The sequence below is a fragment of the Scomber japonicus genome, chromosome 16, assembly GCF_027409825.1.
Source record: "Scomber japonicus isolate fScoJap1 chromosome 16, fScoJap1.pri, whole genome shotgun sequence".
Lineage (NCBI taxonomy): Eukaryota > Metazoa > Chordata > Actinopteri > Scombriformes > Scombridae > Scomber > Scomber japonicus.
Window position 1 is genome coordinate 5,340,693 of NC_070593.1, and position 13,314 is coordinate 5,354,006.

Sequence of the window (13,314 nt, forward strand, 5' to 3'; positions counted from 1 at the left end):
TAGCTGAAAAGCAAAAGTGGCCTTCTCTTGACGCAGATATTATGGATCATAAACTGTTTCTGTATTTATTTTGTGAGTATTTTTAAAAAGGAGGCGATAATAATGCTCTGATATATAATTTACCCATCGAGGATTCGCGTGATGTCATAAGTCGAGATGAGTTGTAGATCGGCTATGTTTGAGTTTTTAGGCACATACTGAGTCCTCCCATTTTTTTTTCTTCTTTGCATCGTAGCCTTGAATGTGTTTGAAGTGGAGACAAGAATTACTCAGGACCAAGATAATATTAACGGTCATTTTACTCAACATTAAATGAATCCTGGTCGTTAGCGGTTAGCTTTTCACACTGCAAGCTGCTCGGCTGCTCGGCTGTCGTATTTAGATTTTGATAGTTTATTTTCATGATTGATTAATCTATCGAGCTGTTTGTCGCGTTGCTTGCAGTGTGAAGGAGGGTTGATCCACCTCTCGTCTGGTTGAGTCGAGTTAAATATCGGGTAGTTTTTTGTTATTCCGCTGAGTGGATGACGCTCCGTTTTATTCCGGCCCCCCCCCCCCCGCCGTGAATCCGCTCGGATGATTAACCTTCGTGTCGTCCTCCTGGATCTCTTTTGACTGTTCCTTCTTTCCTTCCTTCCCCCTCCCTCCTTCTTTCCTTCCTTCTTTCCTCTGTTCTTCTTTCCTTCCTTCCTTTCTCCCTCCCTCCTACCTTACTTCTTTCCTCCCTCCCTCCTATCTTCCTTCCTTCCTTCCTTCTTTCCTCCCTCCCTCCTACCTTCCTTCTTTCCTCCATCCTTCCTCCCTTCCTTTCCCTCACTCCCTCCTACCTTCCTTCCTCCATTCTTCCTTCCTTCCTCCCTTCGATTCTTCCTTCTTCCTTCCTCCCTCTGATTCTTCCTTCCTTCCTTCCTTTTCTTCCTTCCTTCCTTCCTTCCTTTCCTTCCTAGACTCGAGGACAACAGGAGGGTTAAGAGCACGTTGATCTTTCCATCAGGCGCTGTCCCAAGCTCAGACGCAGCCCGCTTGCCTCTTGCCTTGACAGGGCGAGGGCTCTCCCAGACTGATGGGTGCAGGGTATAAACACTCGCCCCATACATGGGCCAAAGCCAGCCACACTGGGAGGGTTGTGTTTAGGTTGGAGACGGTCTGGCGGGACATGGCATGCGCTCTGCCGCATAAATCAGCGGCCAGTGTAAACACGACACGGCAACGTTGTGACAACTTCTCGACTACACTCGGCAGGAGAGAGCCGTGTTTGTGTCGCCGCGTCTGACAGCTCGGGCTCACACGGGGGAGCGGTGTGTATATTAGAAGCACTGCCACTGTTTCTAGGCACATAAGGGGTCAAAGGTCAGATGTATGCCAGTGACACATATAAGGGGGTTTGTAAAGGCTGATTTCTACTCAGGGTTCCAGTTCAGAAAGCTGTGAAATTGAAGACTGAAGAAGGTTTAAAACAGCAATGTGTGGGAAATAAGGGATGCTTAATTCATTTCAGTGAAGCCTCCCTGCTGGTAAAAAGGGCTTTAACCTTACTGTCGTCCTCCTGGGTCAAATTGACCCCGTCTGTTTTGACTGTTCCTTCTTTCCTCCCTTCCTTCCCTCCCTACCTTCCTGTCCTTCCCTCCCTCCCTCCCTCCCTCCTTCCCTCCTTCCTCCCTCCCTCCCTTCCCTCCTTCCCTTCCTTCTTCCCTCCCTCCCTTCCTTCCTCCTTTCCTTCTTTCTTCCTCCCTTCCTAACTTCCTTCCTTGACTCGAGGACAACAGGAGGGTTAAAAAAGGTTGTAGGGCAAAGAAGTTGAACCTGGCTCAACTTTTACAGCCAAATATTGCAGCGTCCGATCATATTTCTCAAAAAACGTCCTTGTAATTAAAAAAACGGTGATCGTAGGAGCTGAGATAAATCCTTCCTCGTACCTTCAAACTCTTTCATCTACAGCTCAATCTGGTCTTTATAGATCATATTTAATCATCTTACTAGTAACTGAAACGACCCACACAGTGCTGCTTTCAGTCTGAATGCTCAGTAAGAAAAATATGAATAAACTATTATTGTTTAAATCGTGATTCACTATCAATGAGTTTCACTCTTCTGGGTAATACGTTACCCAATTAAACCCAATTAAATGGATTCATTGTTCAGTATTAAAACCTGTCAAACAATCCAGGAAATCACACAATCTCTGAGCTCCCATGCCATGCTGACATTTGTTTATCTATATAGATGTTAAACAGACACGATAAACAAATTATCACATTTCTGTGGCTTGAATCAGAGAACATTTGGCATATTTGGTGCTTTTGCTTGATAAATGGCATTAAAAAAAAAGCTTATTACCATTCATCATCTCAAAGGTGACGTCTGTAGTCTTAACCAACAGTCCAAAACCGAAAGATATGCAATTTAAAAATGATATAAAACAGAGAAAAGCATCAAATCCTGACATTGATGAAGCTGGAAAAAGCAAATATTTGGCTTTTTTGTTTCCTTTCTCGATACATAGTTGATTATTTTCTGCTTATGTACGATCGATCACACATGTTTTAGTGCTCCAGACCTAAACTGTCACATGTAAACTCTGCGGTGTGACAGTCATATTTCACACAAGCACACAACATGATACGATTATTGTGTATGAAAACCTGTCAAACCTTCAAAAACACTCGAGAAATACTGGAGAAAAAAATAATTACATTTTGAAATGGAAAATATGAAGGAACCCTGATATGAATATCAGCAGAACGCCACATCCTAAACCACTGAGCAGAGACCTTCTAAACATAATAACCCCCCCCCCTTCAAAGAATATGCATGTTTATATCTCCGAAACACAGACATCTTTTATTTACAGGAACAATATGAAACCCCTAGAACAGACGTACGTGTTAGTGACTGATTGTTTCCTGGTTGTTGGCTGCAGTGTGAGGTCGCTGCTCACCGCTGGCAGCAGTGTTGCACTGTGTTGTTTAAAAGCTGCTGTCTTAAAAAAAAAAGAAAAAAAAAAAGAAGAAAAAGTCTACCTAGAGGAGGAAAGGAAAGGAGGAAAGGAGGAAAGGAGGGAGAGATACAGTTGGCAGCAGAAGCATTTTGACAGCGAGCTTAAATTAGCTGTTTTTCATTTCATGTCAATAAGCTCCGTAGTTTTTTTTTGCTTCTTTTTTTTGCTTTTGCTTTTTTAGGGATAATAATTTTAAAAAAAACGTCTGATTTTAGCTCGCTGTTGTAATCCAGAGTATTGCCGCTGTATAAATGCACTATTTCATTTCTGATACAGTGGTTGTGTGTCTGTGTGTGTATGTGTGTGTGTGTGTGTGTTAACTGTGTGAACTCAGGGTGTGAATGTTCGAATCCGATTGTGTTTTTGGAGAGCGTTTGGGTTTCAGCAGGGAGCTGAAGTAGCGTGTCGGGGATCTACGATACAAACCGTCCTAAAATTTAAAAAAAGAAAAAAGAAAAAAAAAAGATTTGAAAAAAAAGGTGCAGGCTTGTGGGTCTTGTATAGTAGAAGAACAAATATTTAAAGCAATAAGTCTTTTTATGCATCATGAACCTTTTTTTTTTTTTTTTCTTTTTTGGATTATGTTTTCCCAGTTTGAGGAAAGTATTTAATTTGTTAAATATATTATAATATTTATCATTTAGTAAAAAGAAAAAGTGAACTCCACATGTTATCAGTAAGAAAGAGGATGTTATAACTTCCTGTTTTCCTGATACCACTCTGATATTCTGCTTATTTGGGAGTTGATGCACATGATCATATAATTGATCATCATTAGGACTTTTATTTTGAAGTATTTTGCACCAGCCCTTTTTAATCACTAGAGGAATGCTATCTATTTTTTTGTAGAATATATATAAAGAATAAGAGTCTTTCGGTGGAAGTAAGGGAGTCCTGGTTTAGATGCAGAAAAAAAGGGCAGCTGGAGCCTGACAGGAAGCTGGAGCCTGACAGGAAGTGAAATCAGGATCTTTTTAACGTCAGGGAAAGGCGACATGGAGAGGAGCAGCTCAGACCTCTCTGAGGTTCATACAAAGTTTTGGAAACTGAAAATGAGATATTAAAAACCAACTACATTTAACTACATAATATTACACTTGAAGATGTGCTGTTCTAAAGAGCAACTTTCATCTTAGAAAAAGGCTTAAAAGCCTCCGTTGCGGCCGTCACAATCAAGTTTACATCATATTAAATAAACCCCCCCCCCCCAAAAAAAAACAAAAAAAAAGATATTCACTTGTACTCTAAAAAATAGAAATTCAGTGTTAATCTTTCAAAAGTTTGATAAGTAAATGAAACAGTAGAGACATAAATCTGTTGGAAAGGTGAAGAGATATGTTATATAATAATAATATCTTAATCTGATTGTTGTTTTTTGAAATCATTATTAAAAATTGAAGATAAAAAAGCTATGTAGCTATTGACTTAATACAAGGTATAGCCTAATGCAGTTTATTTTTGCAATAATGATTGTCATGTTATTTATTTATTTATTTAATCAGATTTCCAATGTTTTTGTTTTTTTTTTCCATCTAAAATGTGGAGACGCGACCGGGTACTGGATTTGATTTGTAGTTTTAACTTGAATCTCAAATGTATGAAAAGTTTCAGTTTTCTTTTCTTTTCTGTTTTTTTTTCTAAAAAAAAAAAAAAAAAATTAAAAAAAAAACACGAATCAAAGTGTTTATGTAAAGAAACATCATTTGCAAAAAGTGAATCAGAAGTGTTGAATAAATTGTGGATGATCCTTGATTTCCCTTTTTTTTTGCTTTTGTTTGATTTTGTTTAATTTCCTTCATGTCATGTCTGTTTTACATCATCATACACTCACTCAACACTTCTACACAGCCATTTCAGTGTGTGTGTGTGTCTGTGTCTGTGTGTGTGTGTGTGTGTGTTTTTCTATCCTGGTGGGGACCGCACAACCTGACATATTACTAACCTGTGGGGACAGATTTTTCTGTGGGGACCGACTCCTGGTCCCTGGACCTTTTTCTGACAGAGTGTGTATGTTAGCATGTTAGCTTCGTATTAGCATATTAGCTTAGCGATTAGCCCCCTAGCTAACTGGATTATTAGATGCAGTGTTAATAGTTAGGGTTAGGGTCAGTGTTAGGGTTTCAATCCAACATTTGCATATTAGCTTCGTATTAGCATATTAGCTTAGCGATTAGCCCCCTAGCTAACTGGATTATTAGATGCAGTGTTAATGGTTAGGGTTAGGGTCATGGTTAGGGTTTCAATCCAACATTTGTTCAAATACTGAAAATGAATTGTACTGTGGTCAACAGTGATGTCAATTATATGCTAATAGACGTTAGCATTATGGGTCCCATCGAGGGGGGCAAAATTCAGGTTTAAAATTTATGTGAGTTATTGATATTTCATGAATTTATGATGAATTTAGGAGTTAAAATTATGTCTCTAGACCCTTTAGAAAGGCTGGAACCCAGTCAGGGTCCCCACGAGGTAGTACAAACGTGTGTGTGTGTCATCACTGAAAAAAAAAAAAAGCCCTCACCACAGCCATTTTCTGTCATTTCTCATCCCAAACCCTTCATTCCTCAGTTGTTACCAGTATCGCCACACTCTGCCGCTCCCCTCTGAGCCTCCCGCCGTCGTCGCCCGCTGGAATGTGACCAGACTTAGTTTTCCTGTAACAGTTTTAAAGCCTGTAAATGGTTATTTGAGTCAGCTAAAGCAGGATACACAAACGTATAAAATAGATCCGGGGGTTTATTAACCCTTTCTGTGCTCTGATGTTTCTGTTCAAATCAGGAACTCAGAATAACTTGATACTTTATAAACAGGAAGTTAAATATCTTTCCATTTGATTATTTTAAAGTAGGTTTATCAATCATCTGGCTTTAAGGATTTAGAGATTCAACCACACCTTTTCTTGTTAGTCCTTTTTTAAAGATCTTGATTTATGTCCAAGGTCTTTAAACTAACCTTTTAAGGCTGCACTAAGATTTTATGTTGAACTACAATACGCCCAAACTCATTAACCAATTAAAAAGAAGTAGACTTTCCACTTTCCTCTTATAGCTGTGGTGTTTTTCACACTGAGGAAAAATACTGTTTGTCATTTGAGTAAAAAGATCGTCACTCATCCTGTTTGAGACCTCAACACTCGTGGGATTGTGTTTACTTCCCCTTAGCGCCCTAATGAGAGGAGTCACTAATGGGATATTTGTAGTTTTGTTAACAAACTGTGACATATCTGATGTTTTTGAAATGTCAGAGCCTGTGAAATCTACTCTGAAATGCAGAAAACAGAGTCATTAAGATATTTATTTGTCACAGAGAAACTAAATCCTTATTATTTAAAACCCCTTGACTTCAGATGTTGAAAATAATGCTCCATTTCCATTTGAAGGCAGAATTATTACATGTTTTAGGCAAGGCAGTTTTATTTATATAGCTCATTTCATACACAATGGCAACTCAATGTGTTTTACATAAAACAGAAAAACATGTAATTTGAGAAACATTAAAACATACAATTAACCCTCCACCCCCCCCCCCCCCCCACACACACACACACTATAATAATAAAAACAAAGTACAGAAAAATAGAAAGAGAGAAATAAAATACTAGAATAGAGCATTAAATATAAGATTGCAGCATAAAATAATGATTTGCTTTAAAATCATTAAAAAGGACATAGAGTGCAAAGGAAAGATTAAAATGTAAAGTGCTTTTAAAAGAGCTCAATCATAATAAGCACAGGAGAAGAAGAAGAGTTGCCTATTCCCGCCATAAGAGGAACAAACTAAATGAAGTATCTTCAAAGTGATGCTGGAGGAAGTGTGAAGTCTGCCAGCAACAATAAAATATTTGCCAAGGGGCGAAATCTGGGTGTAAAACCACAGACTGTGTTTTCCAGTCACATAAACGAGCTAAATGTTCATGTAGACTATAATACATTTGTTAAGACTTGTCTGTCACAGGCACACATGTTTGACGTCTGGATAAAAAAAAAAAAACCCAAATATAACAAAAAACCCTCGAGTCAGTAGAGAATCTGTGATTGCATCTAAATCAAGTCTAATGGTGCTTTTCCACTACACAGTTCCAGCTCGACTCGACTCGGCTCCACTAGGGATAGTACCTGGTACCTGCTACTTTTTTAGTACCTGCTCTGCTGAGGTTCCAAGTGAGCCGAGCCGATACTAAATGTGACGTCAACAGACTGCCGGCCGCTGATTTGTCAGAAGAGTTGTTTCACTGGAAGAGTCATGAGCCGTCCCACACAAGAATCAAACCCGCCATTTTTAAATACCGGCGACAGCGTTACAGCCATACGGCTCCATGTTCTTGCTTTGTGAGTGACAGAAAGCCACATACAGCAGCAAGTACACCATCGCCTCCATGTCCTCCATTGTTTATGTGTTTGTGTCGCGTGTAAAACAAAGTCACGGCAGTTTCGCGGAGCGTTGCTATGACGACCCCGCCCACGTTGAGTAGGTACCTTTTTGTAATGGAAAAGGTCGTTCCTGGAACCGAGCCGAGTCGAGTTGAGCCGAGTAGTGCTGGAACTGTGTAGTGGAAAACCGCTACACATAAGTCTTTTCCTCATCACCTGCTGACCCAGACAGAAGCAATAGGTTTTAAATATGTTTGATTATATCACAGCTAAAAAATATGATGTACTTTCTGCTGGAGGAGGCCTTAATAGACTACCTTCAGATGAGAGAGGAGGAATAACTAACAAAAACTCTCACAGTGATTCATACATTTGTGGATCTCTCTAATTGAGATTCATTTCCAATCTGTTTTATATCAGTTGTGTCAATTGTGCAACCAACATGATTTAAACAACATAATTTTAGTGAGAGCAATGCAGCACAGTATTTAGATGACTCCACTTGTCTCTTGGTGGTTGTTATATATGCACACGTTTGACGTCTGGATAAAAAAAGTTAAAACAAACCTCCTCGAGTCAGTAGAGAATCTGTGTTTGCATCTAATTCAAGTCTTTTCCTCATCACCTGCTGACCCAGACAGCAGCGATAGGTTTTAAATATGATTTGCTTTCTGCTGGAGGAGATCTTAAGAGACTACCTTCAGATGAGAGAGGAGGAGTATTCAACAAAAACTCTCACAGTGATTCATACATTTGTGGATCTCTCTAATTGCAATCTGGTCATGTTGTCTTATATCAGTTGTGTTGTTTTGCAACCAACATGATTTAAAATGTAGTCTGCACGAGGGTTTAGTTGACTCCACTTGTCTCTTGGTGGTTGTTATATAATGTTTGGTGTATTTGCTTATTGCCTTTGACAGAATACCAGATGTTCTGCTCCACCCTTCATGTTTAACTTCCTGCAGAAAAACAACACTGCAATGACCACTGGAGCTGAAATTGAAATGTTATATCTCTTGTTTGTGGACTCAAATCCTGTTAAAAAGATGAGGATCAGGGAGAGACATTTGGTACGTGGAACAGATCTTGAATATCAAAACCAAATTTAAGACATTTTAAGGATCTGCAGAGACACTGTCAGATTTCAGATATGGTCATAAAACAGTTTCTTGAGCCCTTTGTTGAGAGAAAACAGGACTCAAAACTAGGCTTTACACGATCAGGATTTTTGGGGCCGATCACCGATCCGATCACGTCTTCTTTGTCCACACTCCGTTTCTTAAACTCGGCATGCTCCTCCTCGTGTTCCCTATCAAGGTACATTTGTGGTGCTGAAACGTTTTGCAGATGCTTCCCCACGAGGTTCTTTAGTGTTGCACAGATTGCAAATAGCGTGTGTTTTATCTGTCTTCCCACAACACCCACATGTTTGTTTGAATCCGACAGCTAATGATTCAATATTCAAAAAACTTTATTGTCCATTATATCGTGATTCAAACAAACATGTCGGTGGTGTGGAATTTCTTCAGAGTAAATGAGACAAATAAAACACAAGCCATCTGCAATCTATGCAACGGGACAATCTGCAAAAAGTTTCAACACAATGACATTGATTGGATCGACGAATTAAGACATTACAGCCCATCTCACAAATTGCATAAAATTCGGAAGTCCGATCCGATATAGCCGATCAGATCGGCCGACTCAAAAGTAAAAAAATGACACTCTCACCACTAATGTTCGTTCATTTCTTAGTGCAGCCTTAAAATATCAAAAGCAACCTTTAAAAATGGGATGTTTTTTCCCAGTCTGATGCAAAACTACTGACAATTAAACCCACTCATGAAGAATTGAGTGGCACCATTTAAAGAACCACCAACAGTGATGTAAAATGGTGTAGACATGCCAAAAGCTGCAGACACCCCCTTTAACAAGCAGCTAAATGATCTCCCACTTTGTTCCCACTCACTGTTTCCATCCCACATCACATCCCCGCTGAGAATTAAAAGATATTTGCACCTCTGTCAGTTGAGTATGTAGGAGTCAGGATGGTGAACTGTGTCTGAAACGTTTCAGGCCTGCAGCCCCTCCGACTGAAGAAGCACATTGATCTCAGGAAGTGAGAGCTTTCTCCTTCAGGGAGATTTTGAGGTACGATATTCTGATGAGGAGGTGTTGATTAGAGAGGAAAGGGAAGACAAAAAGATAATAAAAAAAAAACCTTGGAGGGTTTGAGTAGCTTCAAAAACACAAAAGAAGAGACGATGTTGACAGTTTTGTGTGTTGGGTTGATGTAGACAAAGTCCTGGATCCCTTTTATTGCCGACACTTACAAACATCAGTGCGTGATGGACGAGGTCGGCTGCCTTTAAGGATGTTGTGTGTCTGTGTGAGAACTTGTGTGGCACAATTGTGTCAATATGAATGTTTTAATACGTGAGACATTTCAGATTTGATGGCTGGAAAGAATTTTTTACACTGGAAACCTGAATCAGAAGTCTTCACCCTGAAACTGAATTGCACTGATGCTATTGTAAAAGGTCTTTTGAGATTAGATTTATAGATTATCAATATATTTTAGATTACAAGGGTCAAGCCCTTCCCCATAATAAAGAGCATAAGGCTCAAAATTATAGTTATTTAGATAATTATAGAAAAACTACTTATTGTAGCTGAGTTGCACGTCACTGTAGAAAGCTGAAGGGTGGAGTTCAGAGATGTAAACAGGAAGTATAAAAGTGGTTTAGTATGTAAGATAAAAAATGTCAATGTTGTAAAGTTATTTAAAAAGCTGTTCCTCATTTTCAAAGGCAAAATTTCTGCAAATCTGAAGGTAACGGATGAGTTTAATGAACATGTGATTTGGAAAATGAACATAAATGTTAACGAGCACTGAGGTCATGAGTCCCACATGTTTGGGCTGGAGCTTGTTGCAGTTTGTCTCGGTCATTTCCTGCATGGTGGGAAATATTGGATTTTTTTAAATGTATTAATAATCCAATAATCTGTAGGCCTAAAATTAATGAAACCCCCACCAAACCAATAATGAATTGATCCTACTAAACAAGTATTGCCTCTGTATCCACAACTAGGGCTGGACGATTAATTGAATTTTAATCGTGATATCAATTTTGGCCTCCCACGATTATAAAAAACTTAATAATCGACTTAAAATGATTATTGTTCCATTAATCTTGTTTTTTTTTCTTCTTGATTTTAATTCTTTTTTTCAAGTTGAGCTGTGGTGGTTCAATAAAAGCTTAGGTTTACAAATCTATGAATAATATATATCCACAACCTGATATATCTTATTAGAAATAAACCATCCTGTTGCTGGAAATACTCACTAAAGCATCAAATGTGTATTCATCCGCTGCTGAAAATAGTCCCTAACCAATGCACGACTTTTCTGCAGCACCTCTCACTCTTATAGGAAATGATGCCTTGATTTGGAGCCAGCCAGCGGACTCGGGGCTGAGTAGTGACTAACACATTGTTGGTTTTGGAGTTTTCATTTGATTTGTTGACAAAAACACAAACATAAAAATATTGCCACACTTAACCTTTTAGTTTTTAATGCCCCCTTTTTTCCTGTCAACAACCAAATTGAAGCCAAAAAATACTATAAAAACGATCTCGTAAAGACAGATTTTAAATTGAAGGCTGTAAACTGCACCTCTGATCATGACTAAGACCAATAAAAATGCCACAAAAGATGGAGAACACATGACCTCAGTGACTGCTTACATGCACCATCTTCCAGTTTTTATTGTATTTGGGATATTATGTGTACGTGGAACATGAGAAACCTGGTTATTCTCATACATTTCTATTATCCGGGCTTCTGATCCCTTCTCTGTCTGATCAGCAGTAATGGAGGAAACACAAGAGTGACAATAGAGTTTTATCTTTATCATTACATGGTCCAATTGTTTGTTTCTACTGATTAAAATACTCCAGAAATGAAGCCAAGGATGCACCTCCTGCACACTTAGAGGATTATCAGAAGGCTGAATAAGAACAAGATGCTATGATTGTGATATTAATTTTTTTTAAAAGTCAAAAATATGATTTAAGTGATTGTTAAGTAAGATGCTCATTAGTTTTAACCTTCGTGCGGTCCTCTGTTTTGACTGTTCCTTCCTTCCTTCCTTCTTTCTTTCTTTCTTTCCTTCCTTCCTTCTGTCCTTCCTTCCTTCTTCCTCCCTCCTTTCCTTCCTCCTTCCTTTCTCCCTCCCTCCTTCCTTCCTTCATTCCTCCCTCCCTCCTTTCCTTCCTTCTTCCTTTCCTTCCCCCTTTCCATCCTCCTCTCCTTCCCCCTTTCCTTCCTTCTTCCTTCCTCCTTTCCCCTTTCCTTCTTTCCTTCCTTCTTCCTCCCTCCTTTCCTTTCCTTCCTTCACTCCTCCCTCCCTCCTTTCCTTGCTTCCCTCCTTCTTTCCTCCCTCTCATCCTTCCTTGACTCGAGGACAACAGGAGGGTTAACTAACAGAAGGATAAAGAGGTTGACTTTTGCCTCTGACTCTGTTAAGCAGGCACTTGAAACAGCAGATTCTGAGGTCCTTAATGTAAATATGTTAAGGAGGTGTCTCCTTGTGCAGCAGTAAATTGAAGCCGGGCAATCTGAGTGCCATCGCTGACGGCACCGAAGACGATGTAATAATAAAAGCTTTTGTGTTATTCAACATTTATTTGGATTGCATGCCAGAAAAAACTTGACTGTGTGCTAACTGAGTCTGCAGCGTTTTGTTCTGTGTTGGATCTTTGCTGCCAACATCAGACTGTCATCCTGTATATTTCAGCGTTGAGACTCTCCTTCACAGCGCCTCTGATGCTCTTTGTGGATGTGAGGATTTTCTCAAATATGTAAACTGACTGCTTCACTCAGAGACTCTGAAGAGAAGGAAGAAGAAGAAAAAAGACAGCCGGGCACACCGACTATTCATTCAATGTTAAAACACAAGAAGAAGAAGAAGAAGATGATGTGGTGATTTGTTTCCACACACACAGCTGATGTCTCTTCATTTTCATTTTCGTCTCATCACAGGTGCTTCAAGCTGACGTACTGTAGTGTTTTTCTCAGCTCTAGTTCTCTAATATTTCTCTCTTTATCATCTCTGGAAGCCCAGTTTTTCTTTCATGATTCATGACTCCTACGTTTTGTTCCCATTTATGATTACTGAGCAAGTTGTGGTGCTAAAAAGTGTCATTTTCGGGGTCTTATATTCATTAGCTAACATCTTAATTTGTTGAGAGGACATTTCTAGCTTCCTTTCACTCTGTGTCCTACAAGTGTGTAAAGTAGGCACAAAGTTTCTCTGTGTGTTTAAAAGGGTGAAATGTCATTTTGGGGATTTTCACACCATGAAAATAATGATTTCCAAAAATCAGCTGTATCAATATTATGTTTGTCAGGACTGCAGATTGATTTTTAAGTCATTTTATGGCTCTTTAAACCGAAGCCAGTTGGAAAATGATGGTTCAAATACTAAATTATATTATGAAAACAAAACCTTTTTGAAAAAATAAGTTACATTGAAAAGGTTTTAAAGAATGAGCGAAGCAGAAAATCAACAGAAGAGTTGAATCTGCAGACATTTATCTATAAAACTCTTCATCACAGTTTATGGTCGCATGTTTTCACTCCATCCTGCTGATGCTTTACCTTCAGTGAGATCAGCTGACTCACGTGGACGGTTGATGTTGTTTTTGGGGGTTAAATCTTGCAGTGTGCCGAGCCAAACTTAGCCTTACAACTGTAAAGAGTATCACTCACTCTGCAGTCTTCAGTGCCTCTTGCTTCTGTACATTCAACTTATTTTCGTTGCCGTCAGACTTAGTTGAATTTCAGCTCACTTTCTTATTTAAAGCTGCATTCATTTATATTTTTTTGCCATTTTGAGGCAGTAGAACTAGCTCCTAGCATCCAAGATTGATCATATGAAGGAA